General features: G+C 34.0%; 1 protein-coding gene across 1 annotated transcript in view; it reads left to right on the top strand.

The window, feature by feature from the left end:
* The first annotated feature begins 8460 nt into the window (after positions 1-8460).
* The window catches only part of LOC149899712 (PAS domain-containing protein cky-1-like), a 35226-nt gene continuing 21497 nt past the window's right edge, over positions 8461-22189 (top strand). Inside the window, exon 1 of the mRNA XM_090114039.1 lies at positions 8461-8848. The gene's annotated coding sequence lies outside the window, so the exon portion shown is untranslated. The remainder of the gene's footprint in view (positions 8849-22189) is intronic.

Raw genomic sequence — 22189 nt, 5'->3', positions numbered from 1 at the left:
GCATATACCAATATTTACGGTATGATGTGGTTATGATCCATTTTTTATTTTACATTAAATGTTCGTCTTGAAATTGACCTTTATTATCTATCTAGAAATTTTAAGTGTATATTTGACAGGTCGTTTGTCACTATACACTATCTATCAAAGTAATCTACTATACAAAAATAAGTCGGGTTTTCCTTCCTGACGCTACAACTCCAGAACGCACGAACCGATTTCCACGGCTTTGCACTCGTTGGAAAGGTCTCGGGCTCCGTGAGGTTTATAACAAGGAAAAGGTGTCTCTGGTGCGAAACGGACTTCGCCAGGTTTGCTAGTTATTAACAATTAACGATTCATATTTTATGCCAACTGTCTATTGTCCAACTTTTGTCTTTCACGGTATATTATTGTATAAATTACGTAAAAGTCGTTTTCAACGTTCCAACATGTAATGATTAACAGTGTGTTATACCTAACCCCAAACCGAGGTGCTACATTTCCGCTGAGAGAGTGGTGTTATGCTACTGCTACGTTCTGTTTAGAAAGCTTCTACATACCCGCAACGTTCCCGCGCAGGGAATTGTCGCGTCCTTGCCACGTTCCGATAAGGAACCTCATACGCTGCTACATACCGCTTAAGACCCATCTTCAGTAGTACTACGATATTGCTACGATTGCCGCTGAGGAAATCCTTCTACGTCTTGCTTGCTTCGGCTCCTTAATTCCTGTTGAAGGAATTCAGCGACCAACCCTAAGGACACCCTACCGCCTAGCCTTCGCAACGAGACGCGCACTCCATCTTACGTCCACCTATATCCTACCGCCTACAACGCCACATAGTATATACAATAAAAATGAATAGCCAAATATGTTGCTAAGTGTAAAACTCAAACCTCGGCACGCAGCGTATCGGCTCGACCAATTCGGATAATATTCATGTTCCAATTCGTTTAACGAACCGATAAAAGGCAAAAGAGCATTACAACGTCTGCCAGGTGGGTAGTTTGAAATAATGAATATTGAGACTACTCTGTATGTCTCTCATTCCATTTATTTTTGTTTTCGAATATTCATTGTTTTATTACCTTACCCTGTTTATCATTATTATATTATCACTTAACCTGTCTAACTTTATAGTTGTTGGTTAAATGTGCAATACCTATCGCAGATATTTTAGGTATTGTTATCATTATGATTATTCTTTCGTTGTTTAACAAAATCTGCTATAAAATTATGAAAATATTAAGTCACTTTTAGATTAGAATAATAAAATCTACTGTAAATATTTTAGTATTTACTGTATGCTCTTAAAAATTGTATTATTCCATTTTTTATTTGGATATCAATACTAAGCGTAAGTAATTTCGAAGATACAATCTATCTTACGAACAATACTTCACTGTGAAATGGTGACGAACTATCACTTTTTTTTTTTTAAGATCGCGTATTTAAGTGCATGAATTCGCAATATGGGCATCACCCAAAATATAAACATTTTATACGAGCATCACCCGTATCACATCACTACAGGCATCACCTGTATTGTAATTATATTACGACTACCAGGCATCATTTGGTATAAAATTACAAAGTACACACGGGCGTCACCCGATTTTTGTTTTTGCACTACCAGGCATCATCATCATCTGGTATAACATTACAAAATACACACGGGCGTCACCCGATTTTTGTTTTTGTACCACCAGGCATCATCTGGTATAACATTATAAAATACACAAGGGCGTCACCCGATTTTTCTTGACCACCAGGCATTATCTGGTAACACAGTACAAATTACGTACACGGGCGTTACCCTTTTTAAAGTGAAACTTTTATTACATCGTCTCAAACTTTTTGGTCTGTGTAGCGCATGTCGCGTGACGGTCGGCTGCCGAGTAGGTATAAAGCAGTGTTCGGAACCGTTCGAACAGTTTCACTTTTACCGTGGTTTCATAAAACCACACAACATTTTTTTTGTCAGGCTTCATCTTGTAACATTATAGCTTACATGAACTTCCATGAACTTACATGAACTTCCATAATGTTACTATATTAGCCTGTCCAGGAAACTTACGTTCCTTGCATGATAACCATTAATTAATTCTTTATGCAATAATGAATAATCTTAAATAATACTCACGCAACTTCACATCGAGTAATTAAATAAGATATAAGTGGGTATTTGGTATAATTATATTTTTGTAACCAGACAAATCCATTCTGAGCTGATAGGGAATCGAACCTTCTTAGCTCATTTAATCATGTTTAACCAATCCTTTAAGCAGGTTTTTACATATCAGTATCAATAAATTTATATGTAAACAAATGTCCCAAAATAATAATCTACAGCCTCGACTAAACAAAATATCACATTTAGTCTCGCATAACGCAGTTACAGTCCTATGCATGACTACGTGAGTACATATACTGGACGACGCTAGCTGTATTACACTGTACAGTGTATTTATCAAACAGGCACCATACGCTCGAGCAATAAAGACAGCCCGCGTATGCATTGGTATCAGTGTAGTTATGTATACGAGAAACAATTGACAACACCTACTTTATCCTTCTGGCTACAATTATTTAAGAGGTTTTGCTAAATCTTTATGTAAACGAAACCTTCGTTTTCTACGGCGCAGAGGCCGGAGGCCTCTCGAAAGGCACGCACATGTTATTTATCTACTTTGTGCGGATATATTTTTTTTTATGTAAGCGGCACAAAATATCATAATGAAAATAGGTATGTGTGTATATTATTATTAACTTTAATATTCCCTTCGATGCAACTCGACTGTGGATATAATTAGTTCAATAGTTATCACAGCACACCTATTTCCTCCCTTTTTTTTTTTGTTTTGTAATTTTTTTTATTATCAAAAAAAAAATTACTTACATTTATTCCCGATTTACCTCGTCGCCAAAAATGTAGTGTATGTCCTTCCCTATTATCGGCTCTTAGACGCACACGACCTCTCACTCCGACCGCCTGCAGCCAACTGAGCTGTGTGAGCGGTGTCACCGTTGCACGTGCGCAAGAGATGACATAATACTTCCCTCTCTTTCACTCACATACACTACAAGGAGTCTTTTTACAGATGTGTTCAAATTTTTATAATTGAACATTCCTTTTAAGTATAAATATATGTTAATATACGATAAAACCTTATATAAATATGTACCAGAATAAGGATTACTACAACCCAAGCAGAGAAATATAACAACACGCTATATACAGATATTTCTTAGTGTTTGTAGATTAGTCGGAATAAGAACGCAATCTTCTAAAACATTTGTCTTACTTATGTCTAGATTGTTTTGTATCTTACACAATATTACTGCTTATAAAGTACTTTGTGGAAAACGAACACGCTTTAGAGAATATTGAATATAGTCTTTATTTGTGTACTTTTATTAGGCTCAAAACCTTTTATTAAGGATTTCTATCACGCTAACTTTTTTTAACGTAAGAAGAACTTTTTTTAAGGTAAGGGACTTACTTGCAAATTTTAATAAGGATAACATGTTTGTGCTTTGTTTTGACAATTGTAGAGATTCTTGTTAAAACTTTAAAGATTTTTTTATTTTACTGCTAATTTAGATTTATTTGGAATTTATTTCGATACGAGAATCGTATTGAAATCTGAAAAACGATTATGAAAACCGTTTATTTAAAAGACTATAGTGCCTATGAAGTATTTAACACTCTTAAGAATTCATAACCATTGTATTTGGGAAAATAGGTAGGGTAAAAGTGGGATAGATGCCGCACGGGGATAGATGCCCCACTTTCAAAAAACCTCACTTCCCAGAGTCGTGACTACGAATTAATGATTTAAATAGGAGCTCCTATCACCCCGCACCTCGGGTACGCATGAGCTGTTGTTTGGTGAAGACGTGTTTCGCTAGTGCGTGTTATAATATCCGGGGCGAACTTCACGAACACGTTAAAATTTAAAAAGGTTGATATTTGCCTTTGCATAACTTTATAAGTATTAATAAATTTCACTATATTTCTTATTATGTCTATACACTAGTTCATTAAGTACAAATCTAAGTGAAAATAGTGGCTCTTTTGTTTTTACTTAATAAAAAAAATACTGGGGCAGCTATCCTTATCAAAAAGGATAGTTGCCCCTTTCTTTTCGAGGGATAGATGCCCTTAGGGGCCTCTAAGGGCATCTATCCCTCAATACATATGTACTGTATGTTATTATCGATAATCACAGGAACTGTTTATATTTTTACCTAATTGCGTCAGAGGTTTTCTCTATGTTAACCGATTTTACTCGTTTAATTTGCTTTTTTTTGTTATGTATACTTACTTATTAATGATCTGCCCTTAAACTGATTGTAGGAGAACCACGCCACGAAAATACAAAAGAAAAGAAGGAGTGAGAAAGAGAGAGTATATTCTTGGACAACAGAACAACTATGTTAACATGATATTTACTGGTTTATCATATAAATTTTATTAGATTTCGCGTTTATAGAGTATGTAAGGCATCTACCCCACTCTGTAGGCATCTGTCCTCCTTAGTATTTTCATGGTGGGGCAACTACCCAACTAGGTAGGCATCTATCCTCAAAAAAGGTGTTCTACAAAAATATTTATTACACATTATCTATAAATGATAGGATAAAAAATATATATAGTAATTCAAAACAGATAATTAACCTAGCTATATTCATACAAAGTGTTCGTATAAGATTCATGTTTTTAAAATTATGAGGCTATTTCAAAAAGTGGGGCATCTATCCCACTTTTACCCTATATATAAAACTCTACAAGGGCTAATTAAAAGATTTCTCTTTCTTCTCTTTACTTCAACCTCAATCATATTTTCCATTTAATCCCATGTAATGCCGAATGCAGAATAAAATTTTAAGATTATTTCGCTCTACAGGGTATAAACAAAATCATCCACACGTAACCTATTCACATTATAGGTAGTTATTTATGAAACCTTCCTCTTCTTCTTATTTAATAATTAATATAATAAAATAGGACTTCTATGATACTATTATTAAGCTCTAATTATCATGGGTATTATTATTGCGTTGCAACTCTTGTATTCCATAATTGTACTAAAAAAAGGTCCTTTTTGTGAAAATATCAGCGCTCTGAAGCTTAATGCAAGATTTTAATGAGGAAACTACAGGTAATTTGCTTTATAAATAAATAATTGAAGACACTTTTTACGGAGACTCTCAATTAAAAATAGTACAACATCATTATTCCCGGAATTGGTCTGTTAATTGTTAACGAGGTTCCTAGAATTGAAATATTTTAAACGCTCAGAAAAAGTAGTGTTAAAACCGTTTTTACCTTACAAAAAATGTTTTCTGCAACCTTTTGCTACCGGAACTTCGGGTCAACGACTTATAAAGTTGATCTTAATTTATAAAAACTTACAAAATAACCTTAAATTTGTTGGTAGAGTTTTGCCGCGTAAATGCATCAAATTATGTTCCGTCCTGTTTATTCCTCAATACGTGGGTGACGAGTGAAAGAGATAGAATTAGGTTTGTCTGTGTGCTGCAGTGGGCAGTCGTAAGCAGTAGTGCGTGGCGACTGTTCTATTTGAAGAGGAAGCGATAAACGCGGCGTGAACTGAGTTTGTTTTGTTGTCCTGCTCATACATTTTTCTAGGTTTACATGCTGTGACGTAACAAAATTATCACGTCTTATCAGTATCTAATAGCATTAGCAGTTTTTATGCATTATGATTTATGATTGAATCAGCAAAATAATTGTATGCGAAAGGTTTATTTGTTGTCTCTTCAATTTAATTAGTAATTAGCTACCTACTCATGATAAACATTTAAATTAAAAATAAAAAATAAATTTAAATAAGCAAGCAGGTGCAATAATTACCTGTAACTACAGAATTTATATTTTTTTTATCAATTTATCTGATCAAATCGTAGAAAGCAGCATTTGTTTAAAATAATTATAGTTTCTAAATATGCTATTACTAGCTTTCCGCCCGCGGCTTCGCCCGCATTTTCAAAGATAAACCCGCATAGTTCCCGTTACCGTGGGATTTCCGGGATAAAACCTATCCTATGTGTTAATCCAAGTTACCCTCTATATGTGTGCTAAATTTCATTGTAATCGGTTCAGTACTTTTTACGTGAAACAGTAACAAACATCCATACATCCATACTTACAAACTTTCGCCTTTATAATAGTACTAGATTTCCGCCCGCGGCTTCGCCCGCGTTTTTAAAGTAAAACCCGCATAGTTCCCGTTCCCGTGGGATTTCCGGGATAAAACCTATCCTATGTGTTAATCCAAGTTACCCTCTATATGTGTGCTTAATTTCATTGTAATCGGTTCAGTAGTTTTTACGTGAAAGAGTAACAAACATCCATACAAACTTTCGCCTTTATAATAGTATATTATGATTGATTACCAATTTTTCTTTTTCTCAGTGTATTTCAAACAAATTTTATTATCCAGGTAGGTCAGTTTATTTGTATCCTTTAAAAAGTCCTTGTTATTCATTTGAAATTCCATGCATATAATTTTACAGAGAACAATTATTGACATCAAACGCAAAGGTGACTGACTGACTGACTGATCTATCAATGCTCAGGAGGACCGATCGGACTAAAATTTGGCATGCAGGTAGCCACTATGATGTAAACATCCGTTACGATAAATTTGGTACAGTTATTTATATTAATTACTAGCTGCGCTTCGTGGTTTCACCCGCGTCGCTCCGCTCCTGTTGGTCTTAGGTAATAATATATTATTTTATTTAAAAAAAGCCTTTATAGCCTTCCTCGATAAATGGGCTATCTAACACCGAAATAATTTTTTAAATCGGACTAATAGTTCCTGAGATTAGCGCGTTCAAACAAACACACAAACACAAACTCTTCAGATTTATAATATTATAGTACAGAATATAGAGTATAGATTAATCATTATTTAGACGAACCAAGGAAATACGGTAGGGGATAAACTATGTACCTACCATGAAAACCTATTTTGACCACGTGGGTGAAGTAACGGGCAAAAGTTAGTAAATAATTAGTTTATGTATGTATTCAACATATCGGGCTCTACAACACATAAATATCCCATTTTTGGAAAACAAAACAGAAATAATGACTCAAGGTAAAATAGATCTTCAGTAATTACTATTAATAATTACTATTAATTCAGAGCAATACGCATATATTTATTATATAATACAAAAACAAAATACAAAATATACAAAAACGATGGTCCCGTACTAGACTATAGTCTGTATTACGGGTACCGATGTCCTTCCATGTTACAGTTGAGAAATATAGTGACGTAATTTAAACAGAGAATAAAGTAAAATATATATATATATATATATAATGTAAAAGTTGTGTCTGTGGGTGTGTGTGTGAGTGTATGAGTGTGTGGGTGTGAGTGTGTGTGTGTGTGTGACATGTCTTACGTGTGTGCATGATTGGAGGAGTGTGGGTTCATATAATGGTAGAAGAGCATGAGTAGAATGTGTTTACGTTTGAATAACTTATATAGACTCTCACGTTAACAGCGGGTCTTAGAGATAATTACATTTTCTGTGTAGTAGTAATCCTTTGAGAGCAGCCATTTAGTTATAGTTTTTTTACTTTTATATCGTGATAAATTAAATATTTTCAACTCTTTATTTATTACATTATATAAGTGTGGTCCCAAATATAGAAATTGCCTACGGAAAAAGGTCGTATTGAAAGTTTGATGTTTTACTACATCTCTAGTTGAACGCTGAGTTAAGTTTATGTTAGATAATAATATTATAATAATTAAAATTATACTGTTACGGTATCGTTGAAGTCTTTCGTACTCAAAAAGGCTAAACAGAGCTACAGTGACGATTTGTAATGGATCATATTTTTAATTCCTGTAAAAGTGTATAAAAAATTGATTTTCTTTTAAATTCAATTAAGAATCTAGACTCGTGCTAGAGTGTACGTGCCGTCAGTTTGAAAATTTTACTTAGCGACATAATGAAGAGTCTCTAAAAATTGTTTATTTTATTTTGCATTGGGTATATTGACTCAAATTTGCAGTTTAATTAAGTGCAACTTTCGGATGAGAGGTGACAAAAAGTTGGGACGTGCGTAAAGTATCGATTCGTTTTAGTAATTCAAAGAATCACCTAGCTAGAACTAAGGTCTAGACATTTTATTTAATTTTCTAAATTACCCAAAAAACGTTTCATGTAACGCTACTCAGAGATTGTCAAAGTTTATAACAGAGAAATTAGGAATAGTTAATCTGTCCGTGTAAATAAAAATTATTTTACGCTCTATAAGCCGTAGTACCGTTCATAATAAACAAAAAGGAACCGCTCTAAATGTCAAAATTAAAACAAAACTAGTGTTGAGCTCATCCCAAGATGCGAGTCCTTTCGTGAGAATATCTCATAGAGATAGAAGGTGAGACGAAAAGCGCGCGAACCCAGTGCAGCGCCGATGTCCGTGCGCACCACACGCTCACACGCGCATGCGCGCCATACTGACAAAACGCGCGCCACACTCCCGAATCCGATCTGTCAAAACATTTAAAAATGGAACGCGATTGAGTTTTTTTCTTTTCTTATTTTTGTTTAACAGTAAGGACAGATAAAAAATAAACTCATCTAAAGAGGTTATAGTGTAGTGTTACTAAGTGACAATTTTACCTTTAAGTGTTCCAAATTCAGTGCTAAACATTCAGTAAGGTCTGGTTAATTTTGTTTAGTTAGTTTAGTGGTTACAAGGGCGTGAATTTTGACTTGTTATATGTGTGAACTGTAGGTGTTAACTGTTGATTAAATTTCTATTTTCAAAAGTATGACAAGGGATTTTTAAACTGATAGAGCTTTTACGGTAAGTTTTACTATGATAATTATGTATCATCTATTTTATAAATTATTGTTTAAATAAAATAAGAGAATATTTTTTATTGTTACCAAGAATTAAAAATAGTGTCTTATGGTATAAAGTACTACACACTATTCTACGTATACATGATTTGATAAGCTTTATGGAACCTATACACATTAGAATATAATCTTAAAATTTTTCCATCTATGCCTCTATTCTATCTATGAATCAGAACATTGATTGTTACCGCGTACTGTTTATTTTATAATTGTAGAGCAAACACTTTTTACTATTTTGTATGCGAACTTCTGAATGCTAGATAGTATCGAGATATTACTGGTACACATCAAATGGATGAAACTGCTTATTATCTAGCGAAAAACAATATAAATAACGTACATTTAACCTTTAATTTTACCTTTGATTTCTGATAAATTACCCGCACAATATAAAGATGTGATTCCATTGATAATAACAGCTTTAGCTCATAGAAAAAGAGTCAATAATCCAATATACAGACCACAAGGATGATCTATTATATGGTTATTAGTTTTTGTGCAATACCTACCTAATAGGTCAAATGAATGACGCATTATATTTTTTGTAACCTAATATTTAGATTACGTGAGTACCTATAGACCGGGAGATACTGACACAAAATTTCGAGTCATTTGTAACAGGATGGCGGTTCTACAGGGGTCTTAGTACGCAATGACAAAAAGAAAAACGATGGCGTGAACGCTCGTACCGGCGGCTTAGTCGCGTGGGCGTTAGTCGAACTCGTCGGAAAATAGCGAAAGTCAAACGATTTGTAACAGTATGGCACTTATTTTTCCTGTAAGTTTGAGGATCAACAAATATAAATACAAAATTTCAAAGAGCTATGTGTTGGAAATCTTCACTTATATAAATTAATAATAAATTAAGTTTTCAAGTATGACAGCACTTTTTCCCCCTACTAGAAGTATGGCAAATATAATAATGGTCACATTTTATCAAATACTCTCCAAAAATCCAAATGCAATACTGGTACAAAAAGTTTGGCGAAATAAAAATTTTTTGCAGATTTTCGGCGGTATGGCGACCATTTGGAATCGTCCGAAAAGTATGGCATGGCGATTTTCGTAAATGGCTGCACGACGATAGTTAGCCTGGTACAAATGGTTGAATGATTGTTTTATTTAAATCAACACATTCGCGTCGGTATGGCGGGCTGTAAGTCACACCGGAAAAGTATGGCATGACACTACCGCCTACTACTTTTTTATGGGCTATCGGCAAATTCTAAAATTTTTGTGTTACAAATCGTTTGACTTTCGCTATTTTTCCGACGAGTTCGACAAACGCCCACGCGACTAAGCCACCGGTACCAGCGTTCACACCATCATTTTTCTTTTTGTCATTGCGTACTAAGACCCCTGTAGAACCGCCATCCTTGTTACAAATGACTCGAAATTTTGTGTCAGTATCTCCCGGTCTACTACTGTTTTATGAATGAGCTTTTAAAATATGAAGCATGTTTTTATGAATGTTTCTAAGAAAGCGTTGAGCGTTCATTGGAAAACAATTTGAGAAGGACTTTTCTGTTTTACTTTTAAATAAGTCAAAATAGATAGAACGTATTTTTACATACCTACCTACTAAATATGTCTTTAAAACAAGTCTAACTTTAAAATATAAAGCTCGAATAAGAAAGCTTTTGGAATGATGCAATGTATTTTATCTGTAAAGGTTTAAATGTTTGAAGTTTATAATTGATATTCAGTTACCATCAATGCTTTTAAGCTTCTTTTTAGATGTTGTGAGCAAGACAAGATGTACTCATTATAATGAGTACAATTATTTAAAATATAGAATCATCAGTTATCAGTTTTTGCATTTCTAATATTGATTAGATATTTCCCAATAGCCCTGTATAAATGTTTATTTTATATTAATTTATAAAATAAATATATATAAATACGGCTTATTAAGAAACATTAAATCCTTTTTATATATTTATTTTAATGTTCGACTTTTTTAAAAACATACATCAGCCCTGTCTATATACATGTAGGAACTAGGAACGAACCCTTTTTCTACAATATGGAAGATTTTTTTTAATATTTGCTACGTATGAAGCAAGACTATTCAAAATAATAAATACAAGATCATCAACTCCAAAGAACCAAATTAAAAAAAATATGCCTTTATATTTTATTAACTAAATATTATTTATGTTAAAAACCAGTTAACTTTCCGTTTAAATCTATTAATTCGTTATCTGTGCATGCAAATAAAGAACATAGGCAAATAAGCTGTGATAAATTGCAATATATAAATCACATCTCAAGTATTACAATTGATGGATTGAATTTTGCTTTAGCTATTTTATGAATAACTTTTAGGCAAAAAACACACAAACACATGCTTGCTCTGTGGTCTGTATTACATAATAGTAGTGTTTAAAAATATAAGGTTTAAAACACTGTTATGTAGAGCCCGCCCAAGGAATCATAGGTACTTGCTTTGAATTTATTAATTAACATTACAGTAAAGTTCTTTTTACGTATATACTTAGTTTCAGGAGTATTGCATTAAATACACATATTATAATATATATATCTGTGTCTGGAGTCTGGTTGCTCAAAATTTTTTATTCATACCGATATATTATATGCTTGAAAATACAATAAAAATACAATAGGAACAAATATAATCTCACTTCTGTCCAATGCTCACAAATCCTTAACTCTCCCTTTCTCCACTCTACACCGACTATCTATTACTCGACTAGTCTTATAAAAGAATCTACATTTTGTTATTACCAAACCTATTCACATTTCGTCGAGGCAATAGATACACTATCTGAATGTTATGTAATTGAAAGTATTTTTGATAAAGTCTAATTAATTATAAGACATATAGTTACAAATCAAATGTTAAAACCTGAAGATTTCAATCTTTCTCAAATAGCAAATTTTAAGGAAATTGGAAATTAACACGAAACACTGCCCATTGTAAACTTAGTTGCGTTTATTTAAAGGTTAATGACTTTGATAGAATAATGATAAGCACAAAAACATACGTATACGCTTTATGGACTGCTGTTTCAGTTTACTTCTTAAATAAACTATAGACAGTGCAGAGGCTAATTGCATTATGTTAAACGAATAAGTATATTTATTGTAATAAATTACATGTTTTAATCTTCCGTAATTAAACAAGTCAACGTTTATTAGAAAACACACAACTTACTATTGTACATTTTGATTAGCTGTCTCAAAACATATTTTAAATCTATTTTAAAACCAGTCATCACCTCAACAGAACAGTTACAAATAACCGATATCGCCCTGTGACCCCGGTTCCGTGAAACTCAATTAAATTTCTTTGGTCCAAATACTCTTACTTGCTATTTTAAAACAAGTTTCGTACTCAATTTATCAAGCTTCATTTTCACCAAGATATATCTCTCATAAATTAGACACGCTAAAACGCCAGCCACTAATCTCGTGCCACAGATAATAGATGGAAAATATGTAAACATTTGCATTTTGAAGATCGGAATCTGCAACATTTTAACATAGTAAATATTAAGATGGCAACGCAGCGATTTCAAAAAGAGAATACTCGATGAAGTCCGTCCGTAACCGCAAGCAAATATTTAAATTTCAATTCGAACGTCGCATATCAATGGGGAGCCATAAGCCACCGGGTTTATTTTTTTTTGCTTAAAGGCCGTGGCCGCACAGAGACAATAAAGAAAAAGGTAAAGGAAAAGAGAAAAAAGAAATAAACAGAATCTAGATTCGAAATACTGGCTGATTCGAGGTTGGAAACAAAAGAAGTCGGCTCCCGCCTGACCGAGATCTTGGCGTACGCGGTCGGATCGCGCTTAAATACTTTTTTCTTTTAGTGTTTAACTTTGCATCCATGTGATTCCTTTCCCGATGCATCACAATAAGACGTGTATCGTCAGTAGCTATTTTAGAAATAATTACGTACGTACAACTTATTTCTCTGACATCAGAATTTTATAATTAAACCGTTCAATCTTCATTTATATTCGAATATATCGATACAATTACGCATTGAATAGGATTATACGTTACGGTGTTACCTTTACCTTATAGAGAATAAATAATTGTTGTCATACCAATAAAATGTACTGAGATGAATCCAGTTTTTTTTTAAATCTTGAGTGACATGTCAATGATAGGTTTTTATGTTATTTCTAAAGTAAGTTGCACATAAAAATTTATTACATATAAAATACGCATGAGATATTAACGATAATGAAATTCCTTACAAATATTTTATGCGGCTATAAAATTATGGCTTAATAAACAGAAATCTATTTAAATAAATCGAAGATTATAATCGAGTACATACATAATTAAATAAGTACAAGAGGTCGGTTCGAAATCATTAGATCATCATCATAAATAAGTGCATGGGAAATACTCGTCCAGGATTCGATTCCGGGTCAAGTTACTCATCTCATTCGTTGCTTAAATGTTATTATGACTAATTGACTAAATGCATGTGTAATTAATTCTTAATGCAAGCATAAATCAATAATATGTCACTATTATTATTTAGAAGTATTATTCAATTGATTTTTTACTATTTACTTTTAATTGATGTGGGTTTTTATTAAAAAATACTATGCCATAGTCTGTTTAAGATACTATAATGATGAAATAAAACTCTATTGTGTTTTATGATATTGACATAGATTTTTTAACAATAAAGGAAGGTATATGTAGAGTATTGTAGAGCCAAGTAAGCATTCTTCTATGAATTTTACAATACATTTTATGAGAGTTATATTGTACATTAAATTATCTTTGAAGCAACCAAAAAAAATATGTATATCGACAAGTTAAAAAATTGTCTCTAAATAAACTACTAAAGGGTCAAGTAAAATATAATAAAGATTAATATATACCTAGATTTATGTTACAAGGAAAATATTTAAGATATTTGCTATTTTGCAGCGTTCTGCTTGTCAATTAGGATTAATGGTGTTACATCAGCACATGTTATATGGTAACTAATCTTTAAGTAATGATCATAAAACGCATTATATATTATTCCCTCACTTTCGATTGACATTGATGTTATTATAGCGCTACGCTAGACAGAGCGTCAAGTTTTGTGTCTTATTTGAAGACTAGTAATCCGCCCCGGCAATATATTCTATATTATGCATGTTTTATATGTACATGAAGCTTCATATTGAATAATCATCTATTAAAAAGTCAAAATCTGTTTCACAGTTTTAAAGATTTCTGCATAAATAGGAACAGACAGACAGCGGGAAGTGACTTTAATTTTATACTGTGTAGAGATGACGGGTTAAGTATGCTAGTATTGTATACTATATTAAAACAAAGAGCTTTTTTACCCAGGATATTTAAAGACCGACAAATCCGGGGCGCGCTTTAAGTAGCCAGCTCACATATTTATACAGAGTACCTAAATACGAATGAGTACTAATTTACATACTTTAAACAAATCAATATTTACATTTTTCCCCACATTAGCGCGGCCAAGGGACAGGGTTTTCATTAACACTGTCTGTTAGCGTGCGCAGACGCAGGTGGTCTTTGTTTAACGAGAGTTTGGGTGTTTTAAAAGGACCTGTTAATGTGTACGACCTTCTTACTTATTGATCAGCTTTATGGTCAATTTAGTATGTGTTTTGTTGCTTGTACATTACATTCTGTAGTGTGTCTGATTAATGTAGAGTCACTTATTATAAACAGGTTTAATAATTTTTGGTACAAGGTTTTACAAGACAATGCGTCTATAATATTCATGATCAAGCAGAAATATAGATCGGTAAATTGCTAGAAAATTTCAAATACCCTTGGCAGCCTGTAGATTGATAAACCAAGTAAACAGTTATCAGTGTGTTATCGCCTATGTTAAAAATACATTTGTTTATTAATTTAACCCATTGACCACCGTAAGGCCCGATCGGGGCGCGACACAATAGATTTTCTATTGTGTCTGTGATTCCGAGGACTGATGGATTAATTATAATTAACTTATGATAAAATCGCTCAATCGCTTGTAGAAAATTAAGTTTTGTGATTTTATATGTTATTACATTAAAAACACTTGCAAGATAAAGAGCCATGAGCTCTACAAAAATATGATGTATATTTATTAATTATTGATAACAAAAAATCTTATTAAGCTCAAATATAATAGAAAATGGATACAGTACCTATTCAATATTAATTCTTTTTATATGGATCGAGACACATACAAAACGGTGTTTTTTTATTTTTCTAACAAAACGATATAAAATGTCAGTATTAAACTTATTAAAACGAGACATAAGGCTCAAATTACTAGGTATAAAAAAGTTAAAATTTTAAAAGACAATGCTTATCAAGAATAGCTTATTTTGAAGATGGAATGAGCTACGCTACATCAACCCACCTTTGAATGCAATTACAAGTAGTAGAGAAAGTTTTTGGATGCGGCATTAATTATTTTACTGCTCTTAGTTTTGTTTTTATTTTTTACATTTTTTGAGATAATTTGAATCTCGATTTAAGATGAACGAATTGTTGAATAAGGAAAATTTTCATTTAGTAATTTTATTTCTGGGCAAAAATTAAAACTATAAATTTTTAATCTTAAAACACAAATATTTGTAACGATAACATAGCTAAGCAATATATGATACAAGCGTGCTAAAAGCTTTTGCATTGTTAACATTCCACGTACTTTATTCCTAAAAAAAATCTTTTCAAATTTCCTAAGCACATCACACAAATCTCGTATTCTACGTGTTGCTTTTGGTATATTTACCTATTCCCAAAAGAATAATTTCACATATCCTAAAAACATCATACGTGCCTTTGTAAAATATAAATAATATGTCAACTATATAACCTAAAAATACTCACTAAATAATCCAACCAAAAACTTGGTCCGATTGTAAAACACTTACCTTATCCATTGCTCGCTCCGTTTCTTACATAAACACGATGATTACGCCGCGCCGTAGCAGAACTAATGCAGCGTCTTATCATAATTTAAATCGACGTTTAGATCAGCTCCGTATGACAAACTTGTGTTTTCGGCACGGTTATTAATTCTTGAGGCAGCTGTTTGGTACAATGTTATGAAGTTTAAAAGTATGGTATGATTGTTATGAAGTCTGGAAAAGAAGTATGGTATGAATTGTGGCTCAATTGTTTTTGGGAAAGACGATAAAAATAGTACATCTCATTTAGTTAGACTTTATGTAGAGAGATTTCGTTTAACGTTAGATTGTAAGTAGTCATCTAAACGTGCATTTAATGAGGTACATATATTATAGCATAGGTATCTAAGTGGTTAGTAATGGTTAGAAAAAAATTAACACAGTTTTCGGATATAAAATAGGTAAGTAAAATAATTGTCATTATAAAAATTTTACAAAGCATCAATGCGTTTTTATTGTGATATAGTATTCGTGTTTATACTAGTAGGTACGTAAAGAAACTAATTGTTATAAAGTATTGTCACATTTATTATTCACTAGTAATCTGGTAGCAGCGATAGCAGATTCACCCATCATTACTTAAACCGAGAAACAAGCAATTAGCACCCCATAGACATTCCATTAATTACCACAGACGTAAGCACCAATCCTCGTTCCCATAAACACAACAATTTGCATAGAATTCAACGATTCAATAACTTGAAATAATCGCACAATTAATTTCACCACTTGCTTGTCTTATCGGAGTCATCTAGGACCATATAGCCCGGGTCATCGACGCATTCAAGTTAAATCTATTGTTCAAACTTCGAGCTAACTACCTATAAAAGTCACGGTTGCTTCCATATTGGCATATTGCAAACCTTACATGGTACGAACCTAATGACCTACGACATTTCAACCAATCGCTCCATCTCGCTCTTATCGCTCAGGTGGGAAAAGAAGGCAAGATCACCATAATACAATATTGGTGTTTTATTCGATTTGTAAGTGGCTAGGATTCAGTATTTTCTGTAGTTTCTCATATTGTTTCTTTAGTAGTGCTTTGTATTTTTTTTGTAATGGATATCGCTATGGGAAGTTTGCTTGCAAAGATTTTTGAACAAACGATAAATTGAAGTCTATGGAATGTTGACAATCTATGAGATATAACTTGGACATAACCAAGGACATAGCATTGTATAATTTTTTTAATTATGCTTATAATGCATGATAGAGTTAAGTCTCGTTATTTTAGGTAACCATAGAGCTAAATTTTGTTTCACATTTTAACGATGTTTTTATTTGTTGAGTGTTTTGGATGATACGGATGAATATATTATTGGTTGACAGATTTGTATTACTTAATTTATTTTATTATTAAGTTCTGATATTACGCAGGAGTTTGTGGTGTTTTCATGATGCGCTTAGCGTATAACAAGAGCCAATAACATTAGCGTTATCATAAAATTTATAAAACGATAAGCCCATATAATTTACAACACAATTCGTATAATTACAAATTCATGAACAGTTTATCCAACGATTCATCAAGCTAAACGAGGCTTTCACTAAACGAACATGCGTTTTGACAAATAATAGCACAAAAATTACACACCAAAATGTGTCCAATCACCGGTCCAAAGTGGACGTAATCGGTCTAAATATAAGCCCTTTGGACGAAAATTATTGACCCGTTGAAAACCATAATTTGTGTTGTGGTAAATATACATGCTTAGGGCGCTTGTGCACTACAAGGAATTTTACTGTCCGGCATTCCGATTTTTTACGGTCCGGTGTGGCATGAAAAAACCGATGAATTGCTTGTGCACCTGTCCGTCTTTACTCGGATCAGTGCGGTACAGTTCAAGGAAGTATGGCGGCATAATGCTATCATAAATGATTGTTTTCGCATTTTACAAGAAACGAGTAAAAATATAGAAGGTGAAATATTATATTACTTCGTTATAATAAAAAGTAAAGTTCCGTAAGAGATTTAAAATGCGTGTTTCACTTATTTATTTTAATCGGTGACGAGGAGCTAAATCTATTCCCACTTGAACTTTAACTTACTAACACTTACTTAGATAATAATTATAGGTCAATGCTTGGTCAATGTATATAAAATAACAATACCGACTTCTCAAATCTAATTGCCAGCTAAAAGAAAGTAAAACAAGAGCTTGCTTTCAATTGGCATATGCAATAAAAATAGTAAAATCCAAGCAAGTGGGCACTCGAAAACAATTATACCTACAGCGACTCGTAAACTCAAAAAACCATCCGGAATAGGGAAAAGTAAAATGTCGGACAGTAAAATTACGTATAGTGCACAAGCTAGTATTTAGATTAATTGCGTGCCATACCGGACCGTAAAAAATCGGAATGCCGGACCGTAAAATTCCTTGTAGTGGACAAACGCCCTTAGTGAATGCGGCCACGTAATTTTGCTTCATATACCTAGATAATAAGGTACATAATTGGCTACATTCTCAGCTCGACGGTTAAAGGTTATACTCGTAGGTGGTAGGTATGTAGGATTACATTGTTGTCAATCAGCCTATTATAATATGATAATAATCTCAGAGATTTAGCGATAAGAGGAAAGTTTAATTAATATAATCCCTTCATAGTGTTATGTCATATTTATAATCGACAATTATACGCCATTATTTAATTGGTTTATCACTTGATTCTATCTTAGTTTTGGTAATATACATTTTTAGTGTCGCTTATTTTATGAAGAGAATTGAAAGTGAGTTCACTGACCTCTAAGTTTCAAAAATAAGCAGAGCATTTTCGTACGTATTTCAATTCTAAAATATGCTTAATATTCTTTTATCTTACCTTCTCGTAATGTTTGTGATATCCCGCAAATTTCAGAATTTTTTAGACTGCCCAAAAACATTACTTATCGTATATTTGAGATCTCATATGAACCAGGATACATAATTATTAAAGAATAATATTTAATCATTCTTATAAAATAACATATGTCGCGACACTGATATTTCAGTTTTCAAATATTTTAAATACACTAATTGTATTTATTTACTAGTTAGCAGCACTCAATTTGTAAATTTAAACGTTTCTTTGATATATCGCGTTATTTGCGCAAACTGTGTATATTTCTAATTTACATCCTGACGTATGAATATACTAGAGATTAATAACTGTTCAAATTATAAGAAATGGCGCCTGAATATTCAATATGTCTATGTTTAATTTACGTCATAATTTATTCTAATGACTAGCTGACTGTTATTGTTGTATAGAGCCTTTATTGCCTGGTAGAGATCTCTCTACAATGACGATGTAATAAAGTGAAAATATAATATGTCGGAGTATTGATTTATTCAGTTGGTATTAACGCCATCTATTGGTAAAGTTGTGAGTATTTTTAATATTGACGCAGTAAGACTTGAAGTTTTAACGAATGAATTTATGACAATGACAAGTGACAATGACATTTTCCTTGAGTCAGTAGTTTGGTAGGTTGGGGGGTGTCAGTTCGACCGACACTTGCCGCCCGACAGCCAACCGCGCCAGTTGTGCGCACTGATTCTTTTTATTATTTACGATCATGGCGGACGTTGAAATTGATCGCGAGGAATCTCCGAAAGCAGCGGTGGGATCTGACCATCATTCCTCCAGTGTATTTAACCGACACCCTGCTACTACGAGCGAGACATATTTCCGAGAATCGGCGAACCAACCCGCCGAATCAAATACTCCACCAACTGGCTACGTGGAATACTCCACCAACAAGCTGGCGATGATCGATCGACTGGAGACAGCGTGAGCGATGCGAACGAGATCGAAGTCGTCATGTCAGGTATCCCTGACAATCAGGTACGATCAGATTTATTAAAAAATCCCCCACGGACTTTGTAACATTAGTTAGACACCTTGCTACCTACCCTCAAATTAATAAAAATAATAAACGACCTTCAACTTCGAGCTCTTTTTGTAGTGACTTTAAGCAGCGTTAAATTGAAACAAATGACCATGTTATGTGCCACAATTGCGGCAAAATGGGGCACTATAAGCGAAGTTGTAAATTCCGTCCGCACACTAAGGTTTCACATTCGGAAACGTTTTAATTAAAATGTTCCCCGCCTGTCGATAAAAATGTTCAGTGCACTTATTGTTGCAAATTGCTGCATACAGAGCAGGTGTGTTTCTCTAAACAACGAGACGAAAAATTAAAAAAAAAAGCAATGATACAAAGTCCGTTATTATGTGTGTGTCTAGTCAGAATCGCCGCTTGTTGAAATTATTGTTGGTAGATTTCAATTACAAGCCCTCGTAGATAGTGTATCTAACTGCTCGCTCATTCGTAAACTTATCGCTGACGTTATGACCGGTGTACGAGATTTTTTTTTATTTATGCGTTTATCTGGTATTGGCTCCAGTTCACTCATTCTTGTTCCCGTATTACTTTGCCTATAGAAATCGATGATGTTCACTTAGAGGTCGATTTTTTTTTGATGGTAGACTCAGGCTAAAGCCTGAGGTAAACCTCATGACGTCATTGTGGGGTGGGATGTTTTTACGCGACTCGGGGTAAACTTAATTATTAAAAATAAACGTTTCTCGCGATGTTCGTGCGCACGTTTGTGCTTTGCAAAGTGACGATATAGAAGCGATCGATACCTACCTTACAGACATCCAAGATATTGCTCGTTTACGTGCTATTATTGAAAATTTTAATGAGAACTTCGTAAAGGGGAACTCTCAGACGGTCGTAACAACAGGTGAGATGGAAATTAGATTATAAGATCCGAACAAAATAGTGCAGCGTCAACCTTATCGCCTGGCCCCCGCGGAACGCAAGGCCATGATTGACATAATAGTTGACCTCCAGTCTAAAAACATTATCCGCGAAAGTACGTCACCATTTTCGAGCCCGGCGATCCTCGTGAAGAAGAAGGATGGCTCTGACAGGTTGTGTATTGATTTTCGTGAGCTGTATTCGAATACCGTGCGCAATATGTGTGTCATGAAAAGCTGAGTAAATATCCTATGAGTTTACCAGAAATGTCTAATCAATTTGATGATTTGTAATAAGAGTGAGTTTTATTTTTCTAATCGGCTTTAAAAATTAATAATTAAATATTGAGTTATGTTAAAATAAAATGATTAGTCGCCAAAGTAAACGGCATTTGTTGAGAAACACGATTGTATTTATTATGTCGACGGTTGCGATATGATGATTTTTCCATTATTTTTGTTGTTGGTGTTTTGGTTATTAGAAATGTTTACAATTTATTTTGTTGATCAATGCTAATAAAGGATCGCATCCCTAGACGCTTGTTTCTTTTTCCTTTCCTAAGAGGAGCTGATGGCGTAAATTTAGCATTGGAAGCTCCGCGCTTCATGCGAGAGTTTAGCGTTGGAAGCCCTGCGCTTCACGCGTAAATTAAACATTGGAAGCTCCGCGCTTCATTTGTTGGCCTTACATTGGAAGCTCCGCGCTTCATGTGTTGGCACTACATTGGAAGCTTTGCGCTTCATGTATTGGCTCTATTTACATTGGTACTACATTGGAAGCTCCGCGCTTCGTGTGTTTGCTCTAACTACATTGGAAGCTCCGCGCTTCATGTATTGGCTCTATCTACATTGGAAGCTCCGCGTTTCGTGTGTTGGCTCTACATTGGAAGCTCCGCGCTTCATGTGTTGGCTCTATCTACATTGGAAGCTCCGCGCTTCGTGTTTTGGCTCCACATTGGAAGCTCCGCGCTTCATGTGTTGGCTGAATCTACATTGGAAGCTCCGCGCTTCATGTGTTGGCTCTATCTACATTGGAAGCCCCGCGCTTCATGTGTTGGCTCAATGTACATTGGAAGCTTCGCGCTTTGTGTGTTGGCTCTATCTACATTGGAAGCTCCGCGCTTCATGTGTTGGTTCTATCCACATTGGAAGCTTCGCGCTTCATGTGTTGGCTCTATCTACATTGGAAGCTTCGCGCTTCGTGTATTGGTTCTATCTACATTGGAAGCTTCGCGCTTCATGTGTTGGCTCTATCTACATTGGAAGCTTCGCGCTTCATGTGTTTGCTCTAACTACATTGGAAGCTTCGCGCTTCATGTGTTTGCTCTAACTACATTGGAAGCTTCGCGCTTCATGTGTTTGCTCTAACTACATTGGAAGCTTCGCGCTTCATGTGTTTGCTCTAACTACATTGGAAGCTTCGCGCTTCATGTGTTTGCTCTAACTACATTGGAAGCTTCGCGCTTCATGTGTTTGCTCTAACTACATTGGAAGCTTCGCGCTTCATGTGTTGGCTCTATCTACATTGGAAGCTTCGCGCTTCATGTGTTTGCTCTATCTACATTGGAAGCTTCGCGCTTCATGTGTTGACTCTACATGGG

Source organism: Colias eurytheme, chromosome 20 (genome assembly GCF_061535395.1).
Source record: "Colias eurytheme isolate Ceu_HAF_F1 chromosome 20, ilColEury1 Martin Lab GWU primary, whole genome shotgun sequence".
NCBI lineage: Eukaryota > Metazoa > Arthropoda > Insecta > Lepidoptera > Pieridae > Colias > Colias eurytheme.
The sequence above is the reverse complement of the archived record's forward strand: the minus strand, read 5'-3'. Positions and strand labels throughout refer to the sequence as shown.